The sequence below is a fragment of the Mandrillus leucophaeus genome, unplaced genomic scaffold (genome assembly GCF_000951045.1).
Source record: "Mandrillus leucophaeus isolate KB7577 unplaced genomic scaffold, Mleu.le_1.0 Scaffold381, whole genome shotgun sequence".
NCBI lineage: Eukaryota > Metazoa > Chordata > Mammalia > Primates > Cercopithecidae > Mandrillus > Mandrillus leucophaeus.
The window spans coordinates 219,139-226,950 of record NW_012104043.1 but is presented as its reverse complement, the minus strand read 5'-3'; the positions used below and the strand labels follow the sequence as shown (position 1 = coordinate 226,950).

At 39.0% G+C, this 7,812-nt stretch overlaps 1 protein-coding gene across 1 annotated transcript in view; it reads left to right on the top strand.

Moving 5' to 3' along the window:
• The window catches only part of HERC3 (HECT and RLD domain containing E3 ubiquitin protein ligase 3), a 219,816-nt gene that overhangs the window by 72,522 nt on the left and 139,482 nt on the right, over nucleotides 1–7,812 (top strand). Inside the window, exons 2-3 of the mRNA XM_011990724.1 lie at nucleotides 2,479–2,536; nucleotides 4,560–4,697. The gene's annotated coding sequence lies outside the window, so the exon portion shown is untranslated. The remainder of the gene's footprint in view (nucleotides 1–2,478; nucleotides 2,537–4,559; nucleotides 4,698–7,812) is intronic.

Here is a 7,812-nt window from a genome sequence, read left to right as displayed (position 1 = left end):
TCCGGGGTCCGCCTCCTGGGCGGGGCCGGGGGCGAGGGTGTGTGCGGACACGTGTGTACGGGTGTGTGTGTGTGCGCCGACACGTCGGTGCGAACCGGCGCGGGGGTGTCAGGAGCTGGGACGGCCGGGGGCAGGTGAGACTTGAGTCATTTGTGAATGTGTGGAGTGGGCAAACCAGGACAACCAGACCGAGAGGAGCATGTGTAATCTGAAACAGGTGAGCCTGTAGAGTCAGTGTCTAATGCGACTGTGCACGGAATATGTGTATGCAGCGTGAACTCCAGGGAATAAGTATTAGAACTTTGCTGTTGGTCTGTCACTGTTTCTGGCTGCTTTCTGATTGCATTTTACGTTAGCTTTCAAATCAGCCCCATTAGGAAGTACCTTAAATTCAGAGAAAAGCCTTCCAGGATTTTGCTTGCATTCATCACGCACAGAATGCTTTGGGAAAGACGATTCAAGAGCTCTCTTCCATTTTTATGTGTCTTCTGGCGCTTTCCACAAATAGGAAGCTATTTCTAGAACCTTTTATTTGATGATTTGATAAGATCAAGTGAGCTGATTTTTCAACTCTAGACTTGAGAGAAATAAAAAAATAAAATGAGTTTTAAATGCAGTGATAGAGAGGGTATCATGTTTTAGTCGGCAGAGTACTGTGAAGCTCTCTCCTTTTGTACTTTCCTTTACCCTGGGAGAGGAGGGAGTAGCCTTATAAATCAGAAAAGCAAAGTACATTGCATATTCCAAAGCAAAATAGTTGAATTACATATTCTACATCATGGTTGTACCCCTTTCAAGGTTAGGAACTTTCTGTAAAAAGTATAATGCAGGAAACAAGGAGGACAGGTTAGAAACCTCTTTGACAGAACTTCTTTGGCATGAAAAACAAAATTAGCACATTAGCACTAGCATCCAGTTCTACTTGTTCAGTCATTAGCTGGAGTTTACTTTTTGAAAAAAATAACAGGGATTTCAGAATGTTCCATATTGTGTGGTTGAAGCCATTCGTTATAGCATTTCATTCTGAGGACCAAATTTAAATTTATTAAGATTTTCATGACCAATTAAAAACTTTTTTTATACTTAATGACAGTAGTAGTACCCCTACTGGAGACACAAGATGGTTATGCTTCAGTTTTATAAATAAAAGTAATATTCTCCAGATTGAATGGGATTTTCTGCATAGAGAGGTAGAAATAAAGTTACGACAATATCTTTTTTTTTTTTTTTTCCAAGATGGGAGGCTCGCTCTGTTGCACAGGCTGGAGTGCAGTGGTGCGATCTCAACTCACTGCAACCTCCGCCTCCCAGGCTCAAGCGAACCCGCCCCCACCTTAGCCTCCCAAGCAGCTGGGACCACAGGTGTGCACCACCACGCTCAGCTAATTTTTTGTAGTTTTTGATTTCGCCAAAAGACGAAACATTTTGCCACGTTGCCCAGGCCAATCTCCAACTCCTGGACTCAGCCTGTCCACCCACCTGGGCCTCCTAAAGTGCTTGACAAAAATATCTTAAAATCATGCAGGACTTTTTCTTTTGAGATACTTTAGGTACCTCTCTGAGATGATCTCTTCTCATTTTGCATGATGGAGGATGTGGTAATGAAAGGGAAAGACCGGGTGCAGTGGCTGGCGGGGCGCAGTGGCTCACCCCTGTAATCCCAGCACGTTGGGAGGCTTGAGACGGGTGGATCACTTGAGGTCAGGAGTTGGAGACCAGCCTGACCAACATGGTGAGACCCCGTCTCTACTAAAAATACAAAAATTAGCTGGGCGTGGTGGCAGGTGCCTGTAATTCCAGCTACTTGGGAGGCTGAGGCAGGATAATTGCTTGAACTTGGGAGGCGGAGGTTGTAGTGAGCCCAGAGTGGCCAATGCACTCCAGCCTGGGTGAAAGAGCCAGACTATCTCAAAAAAAAAAAAAAAAAAAAAAAAAAAAAAAAAAAAAAAGAAAAAAGAAAAACACTTTAAAAGTTGGGGAAAAAAAAAAAACAAGGGGGGAAACAAAAAAAAAAAAAAAAAAAAAAAAAAAAAAAAAAAAAAAAAGAAATGAAAGGAGACAGTCTTCATAACAGTTGTGGCAAAACAAGAAGCAGCTATGTGTGATACATGGAAAAATAAAGAAAATAGACAAAATTAAATTATTTTCCAAAACTTTCTCTAACAAAAATGAGAGATTTTAAAGTAATTCTATTTTTACTACTCCCTATCAAATGTCAGGAATTTTTAGAAGGTGATATCTATATCTCTAGTTCACTTTTAGAGGTGATTGATATCTTTATAACTGGTTAGAGGTTATCTTACTAGTATTTAACCAAACTCCTGTCTTGAGATACAATGCATGGGGAATATTTAAGATTGAGTAATTTAAAGATATACTTATTTTCAGAGGTTAACTCCTGTCTTTTTGTTTACAATAACATGAAGACACTTAACCGAGTTCCATACTAATGTTATTTATTATTTCTTTAACTTGCAGAACCGCAGGGTGTGGAATATTTCTGGCTTCTAGTCCAATGCCAAGTGTGTGACCTGTGGTGAGTTACTTAATTTTTCTGGACCTCAGTTTTTTCATCTTGTTAATGGAGTCCTTTACATACATTATCCTGTTTAATACTGTCATCAACTCAGGCTAAGATAGCTACCTAAAGAGAGGCCTAAGCAAATCTCAGTGCCTTCCTGCTTGCTCTAACATAATGAAGAGAACAAGGTGAGCCCAAGAAGTAGGATATCTGGTGTCTGGTCTCTGCTTCAAGCACTTAATTCTTAGAGGACCAAAGTTACTTGGCCTCTGAAGGCCTTAGCTGCCATTAAAATGAATTTAGGAATGTAAGTCTCTTGCTTAGAGGTTAGACCAAATGGACTTTTAATAAGATGGTAAATTTGCTAATACAACTCTGTCCTCTTTAGACATTTACTCCATTTAGAAATAGTACTTGTGGGTAGCAGAGACATGTGTTTCTGTGTAAGTGAACTGTTTTTATTATTACTCAGGGTGGGGAACCTTTAAAATTATCTGGAAAATAAAAGGGGTAACAAGTTGAGATGGTGGAAATTCTGGTTTTCTAAGAATGGGGTTCAGTTCACTAGACATTTATCAAGCCTCTACTGTGCTCCTATACTCTGCTGAGAATGGAAGGCACAAAGATGAGTAAAACCTGATTCCTTCATGGAGAAACTCCCAGTCTGCGCATGGACAGGGTGTTAGTGGAGGAGGTATGAGAAGCAGCCAGACTGCCTCAATAGCGCTTTCCATTTTTTTTTCTTTTGTGAAGTGTTTGTAAGCATAAAATAATGCATGCCATATATGTTAAGAAACAACAATAAAAGGACAGAAGCAGAACATCAGCCATGCTATTGAAATGTCTCTCTTTGTGCTCCTTCCAGATTGTTCCCTCTATTCCTACTGCCTCCACAATCATTACCCTGTATTTTGTGTTTGTGATTGGCTTTTCTTCATAGCTTTGTTACCACTGATGATTCTTAATCTCCAAATAGTATATTTGTTATAGTTGTGTTTGAACTTTGTAAAAATGCATCATACTCTGAATTCTTCTGTGACTCAACACTTCTTAAGATTTAGTTACAATGATGCTTATAGATGGAGTTTATTTTTTACTGCTCTACAGTATTCTATTTTATGCATGTGCCGCACTGTATCTGTTTTCTGTTATCTGTTGATGGATATTTGTTTTTTGCTTTTTTTCTATTTCAAATAATGCTGGAATGAACATTCTTATATATATATCTTGGTGCATATGTTCATGAGTTTCTCACTGCATTGGACTGTAAGATAGTCACAGTCATTTAGGGCTACTAACATTAAAATGTATTAAAATAAAATATTAAAATTTCAGTTATTCACTTGTATTAGTCACATTTCAAGTACTCAATAGCCACAGATACCTACTGGCTACCATAGTGGACAGTGCAATTATATAGCATTTCCATTATCGCAGAAAGTTCTAAGTTTCCAGATTTGACTCATCTTTGTATCTCCACTTATTAGTACAATACAGGAGCACCATAGATGCTTAATAAGTTGGACAATGCTGGTCATATGCCCAGGAGTGAAATTACTGTGTGGGGAGGTATCCACATCTTCCTCTTCACTAGAGAATGCCAACTTGTTTTGCCAAGTGGTTATGCCAGTTTATATTCCCACCAGCTGTCTATGAGGGCCCTGGCTGTTGTATATCCTTGACTTAGTGTTGTTAGAGTTTTCAATTCTTGTGAGTCTGGTTGGTGTCTTTTGAAGGCAGCCCACAGCTTAAGCAGACAGCAGAGAAGTCATTCTTCCAGCTTCACAAAGCCTAGCACCAGGTAGTGAAGAAGGCACCACCTTTGAGGGGATGATCGGGGGAAGGGTAGGAATGTTTCCTGTGTTGGCTGAGGGGGTCAGAGGACCAAAGTCCAGCTAAAGTGGAGGAGAGAGAAAACAGCAAGGAGTGGATTCATGTTGTTGAAAACTTCTCTTTGCCTTCTATGCCATTTCTCCCTTTGGTAGGAACATTTTTGATAATAAGGCAAGTCATTAAAATGAACCTTCTTTGTTACCAGAGTTAATTCTGCATTTTAATTTTGGCCCTAAATTTATTTAAAGCCTGAATTTGGGGGGTATCTGCCAAGCACTGAAGATTTTGGACATTGTCTTTTCCTGCTGTTGAAAGAGACCCTCTACATATATACAACATTCAGGTAATTGCTTCTAAGCTTACTTGAAAGGAAGCTTATCCCTATTTTAAATGAGATTAGAAGTCCTGCCTGAGTGTTATTTAGGTCTCAGTGCCTTTCAAACAAAGGAATAAGAATGAGTTGTTAGGCTGCTGTGTGCATAGTCGCACAGTCTTACTATAAGACAAAGTTTAGGAATTGAAGGTTGTCTTTTAGCATTCAACTCACTAGAGCTAGTTAAAAGAGATTTATCTCCCCACTGCCCTCCACTCATGCCCTCTCCAGAATTTAAAAGCAAATGCACACAAAAAAACTTCCTCCTATCAACCTCAAATCCCTTTCATGAAAGTTGTGGCAGATGGTGGTGATGCTGCTTTGCTGTAGTGCAGATTTGGCAGAATGCAGCTAGTGCTAATTGCAGTGAGGAAGACAGGAGTCATAACCCCAGCCTCTTGGGAATTGTCCTGTCTGCTGAGGTCTCAAAGAAAAGCACTAGGAGAAGGAGTAATATTGCTTAAAGCAGCTGACATTTACTGGTCACTTATTACTACATGCCAGGCACTATGCTAAGCCCTTTTTACATGCATTTTCTCATTAATCCTCATAGCACTCTAGCACCACCTCCTGATTTTGGAGCTTAAGGTGGGTAAACATCTTTCCCCAGGTTTCACAGCTAACATGTGGTTAATGTAGGGCTTGGATTTTAGTTCTTTTGACTGTTAAGCTCTGCTAAGATTATCTTGAATCTCTTACCAAGAATAGATGAGAAGGTCTCGGGAAAGTACCAGGTTGACATTGAGAGAAAGTTGTCCTTCAAAAGTGGTCCTTTTGTTTTGTCATGGGGAAATAAGAGGCAGGAAATGCAGCCAAGTGGGGCTAGTGTAGGTGCTGAGGGAAGTGTAGTCCTATATTTTGCAGCGAATCATAATTATGTATTTTGAAGGAAAATAAAAGATTCTGCTCTTCCAGGAGCAAGCAACAGAGTGAATGAGGAAAAATGGGTGTAAGGACCTTGGAGATCAAAATGCCCAGCGATGTAGACCGTTGCTGAAACTAGACCTTTAAAGTCATGAACATCAGCAGCTACAAGATTTAGGGGTCCAACTGGAATGTACTTTGAAGTGAAAGCTGTGCTAGTGGCTGGCTTCTCTCCAGTGCGTTGAACTTCTCTCCTGAAAGTTAGATGGTTTTAGTTGCCTTCTTCTTTAGTTCCAGCAGAGCATTGTGATGACCCAGACCATATTTATAATTATGATTGATAGTTTATTCACAGGTATACATCTTATTTGTGGTTGCTGTTTAATTCTCTTGATAGGCAGTTTTCATTTGACAAATTGAAGATTCCATTACTGTAACTCAGTTGGGAAGAATTTTTGAAGTTTTCAACAGTAGTCCTTTTTATTATCTTTTTTCATAAATTGTTTTTACTAGTCAGTCAGGGATGAGGCCATACTTCAGGCTGTTTACACAGGATTGTGCTTGGCCAAAGCACCCGGAACTCAGATGACTTTCAAGGACTGACTCATGCCAGATTAACTACAAAAAGCTGATAGACCCAGGACACCAAATTAATAATGAGAATTAAAAATCCTAGTAAGACTGAGATGCTTTGGTTACCTGGTCACAGTATTGTATCCCTGTAGTAGAATCTGCCCTATAAACCAAGTTATTTAGGGTTGCTTGCTAAGCAAGGCAATTGGTTGGGTGAATTTAACAACTGTTATGGAATCTGATCCACCCATCCACTTTTAGGAAATAATTACTTACTGGATCACATAGCCAGGTTGACTGATCAGGGTCCCTGTTTCTCTGGAGAGTGGTGCAGACACATTGCGAAGTCTGGCCTTTTGGTTATCTACTTTCTAAGCTCCTTACTCTACAGAATAGCATAGTGTCTCTTTCTTTTCCTTTACTTCATCTTTTTTTTGTTTGTTTCACTTTCTTCATCTGTAGATTAGAGATAATGGCAGTGCCTGTCTCATAGAAGAAGAAATGAGCTAACATCTGTGAAGCATATAGAAAAGTACCAGATCCAGAGTAAGCTCAGATTAGGTCTTATCTGCTGTTATTATTAATAATGTCATTATTAATATTATCAGTCAGGAGTTTCTTTCTATTGCAAGTGAAAGAAACCTGATTCAAACAAGCATAAATAAATAAGCTTAAGTAAACAAAGAAGGGACTTGTTATACTCTATATATAGTTAGGTTCTGTAAAGTCATGGTGAATACCATATTAGTGAATACAGAGCCATTGTTTCTGAGGAAATAAAGGGTTAGGTTCCTGCAGGCTCTGGTCAAGAGATTTTTATCAGCCAACTGACGCATAGCCTTGTTTTATGTGTGTTTCTGTCTAGACAGCCTATTTAATATATCTTACTAATAATTATACACAGTATTTCTTGGTAATAAAACACTAGTTGAGAAAGGTTTAACATTTTCTTGACCCTGTGTAATGTGACAGTGTTTTTGGCTTTCAGCCTCAAATCAGTGCTATCTACTGTGATTTTTGCTTTTTATTGGTTGTCATCTCATGAATCCACAGATTTACTTGCTTTTCCATCGTATCTATAGCTTCATTATGCACTCTGGATATTACTTTAGCTGTCTCCAGGGGAGACCTCACATACAGATCTGCAGATTTCCTGTTCCATTTTTGGACGTACCCACTTGTTGATTCATTAAGATTGAACTCACAGCCAACACTGTAACTCATGCATGAAAGAAACTTACCTAATACACATTTTTTTTTTCTGTGTAAGGCACATCACAACCTTATTGAACCTAAGAACACTAGACAGGTAGGAGAGATAAGACAAATTTATGAAATACTAAAAATGAAAAAATCCATTGATGTGGTTAATAGCAGTTGAGCAAGTTGGGAAAAATAACTTATTTCTAGATTATGTGAGCTTGCTGGTCTATTTAAATGTGTGTCATTAGACCACCACCAACCACCACCACCACTACCCTGCCAGTTTTTCATTTTATTTCTACTTCCCTCCCCACAATCTTTGTAGTTAACTCAAATAATAACATTTAATCTTAATACATTTTTAGTGTAGAGTCTAGACAAGGAATACAAATCTTGGGAAGAAGAGAACTTTCTGGTTAAGACAGCAAATTGAGATTCAGTTTTA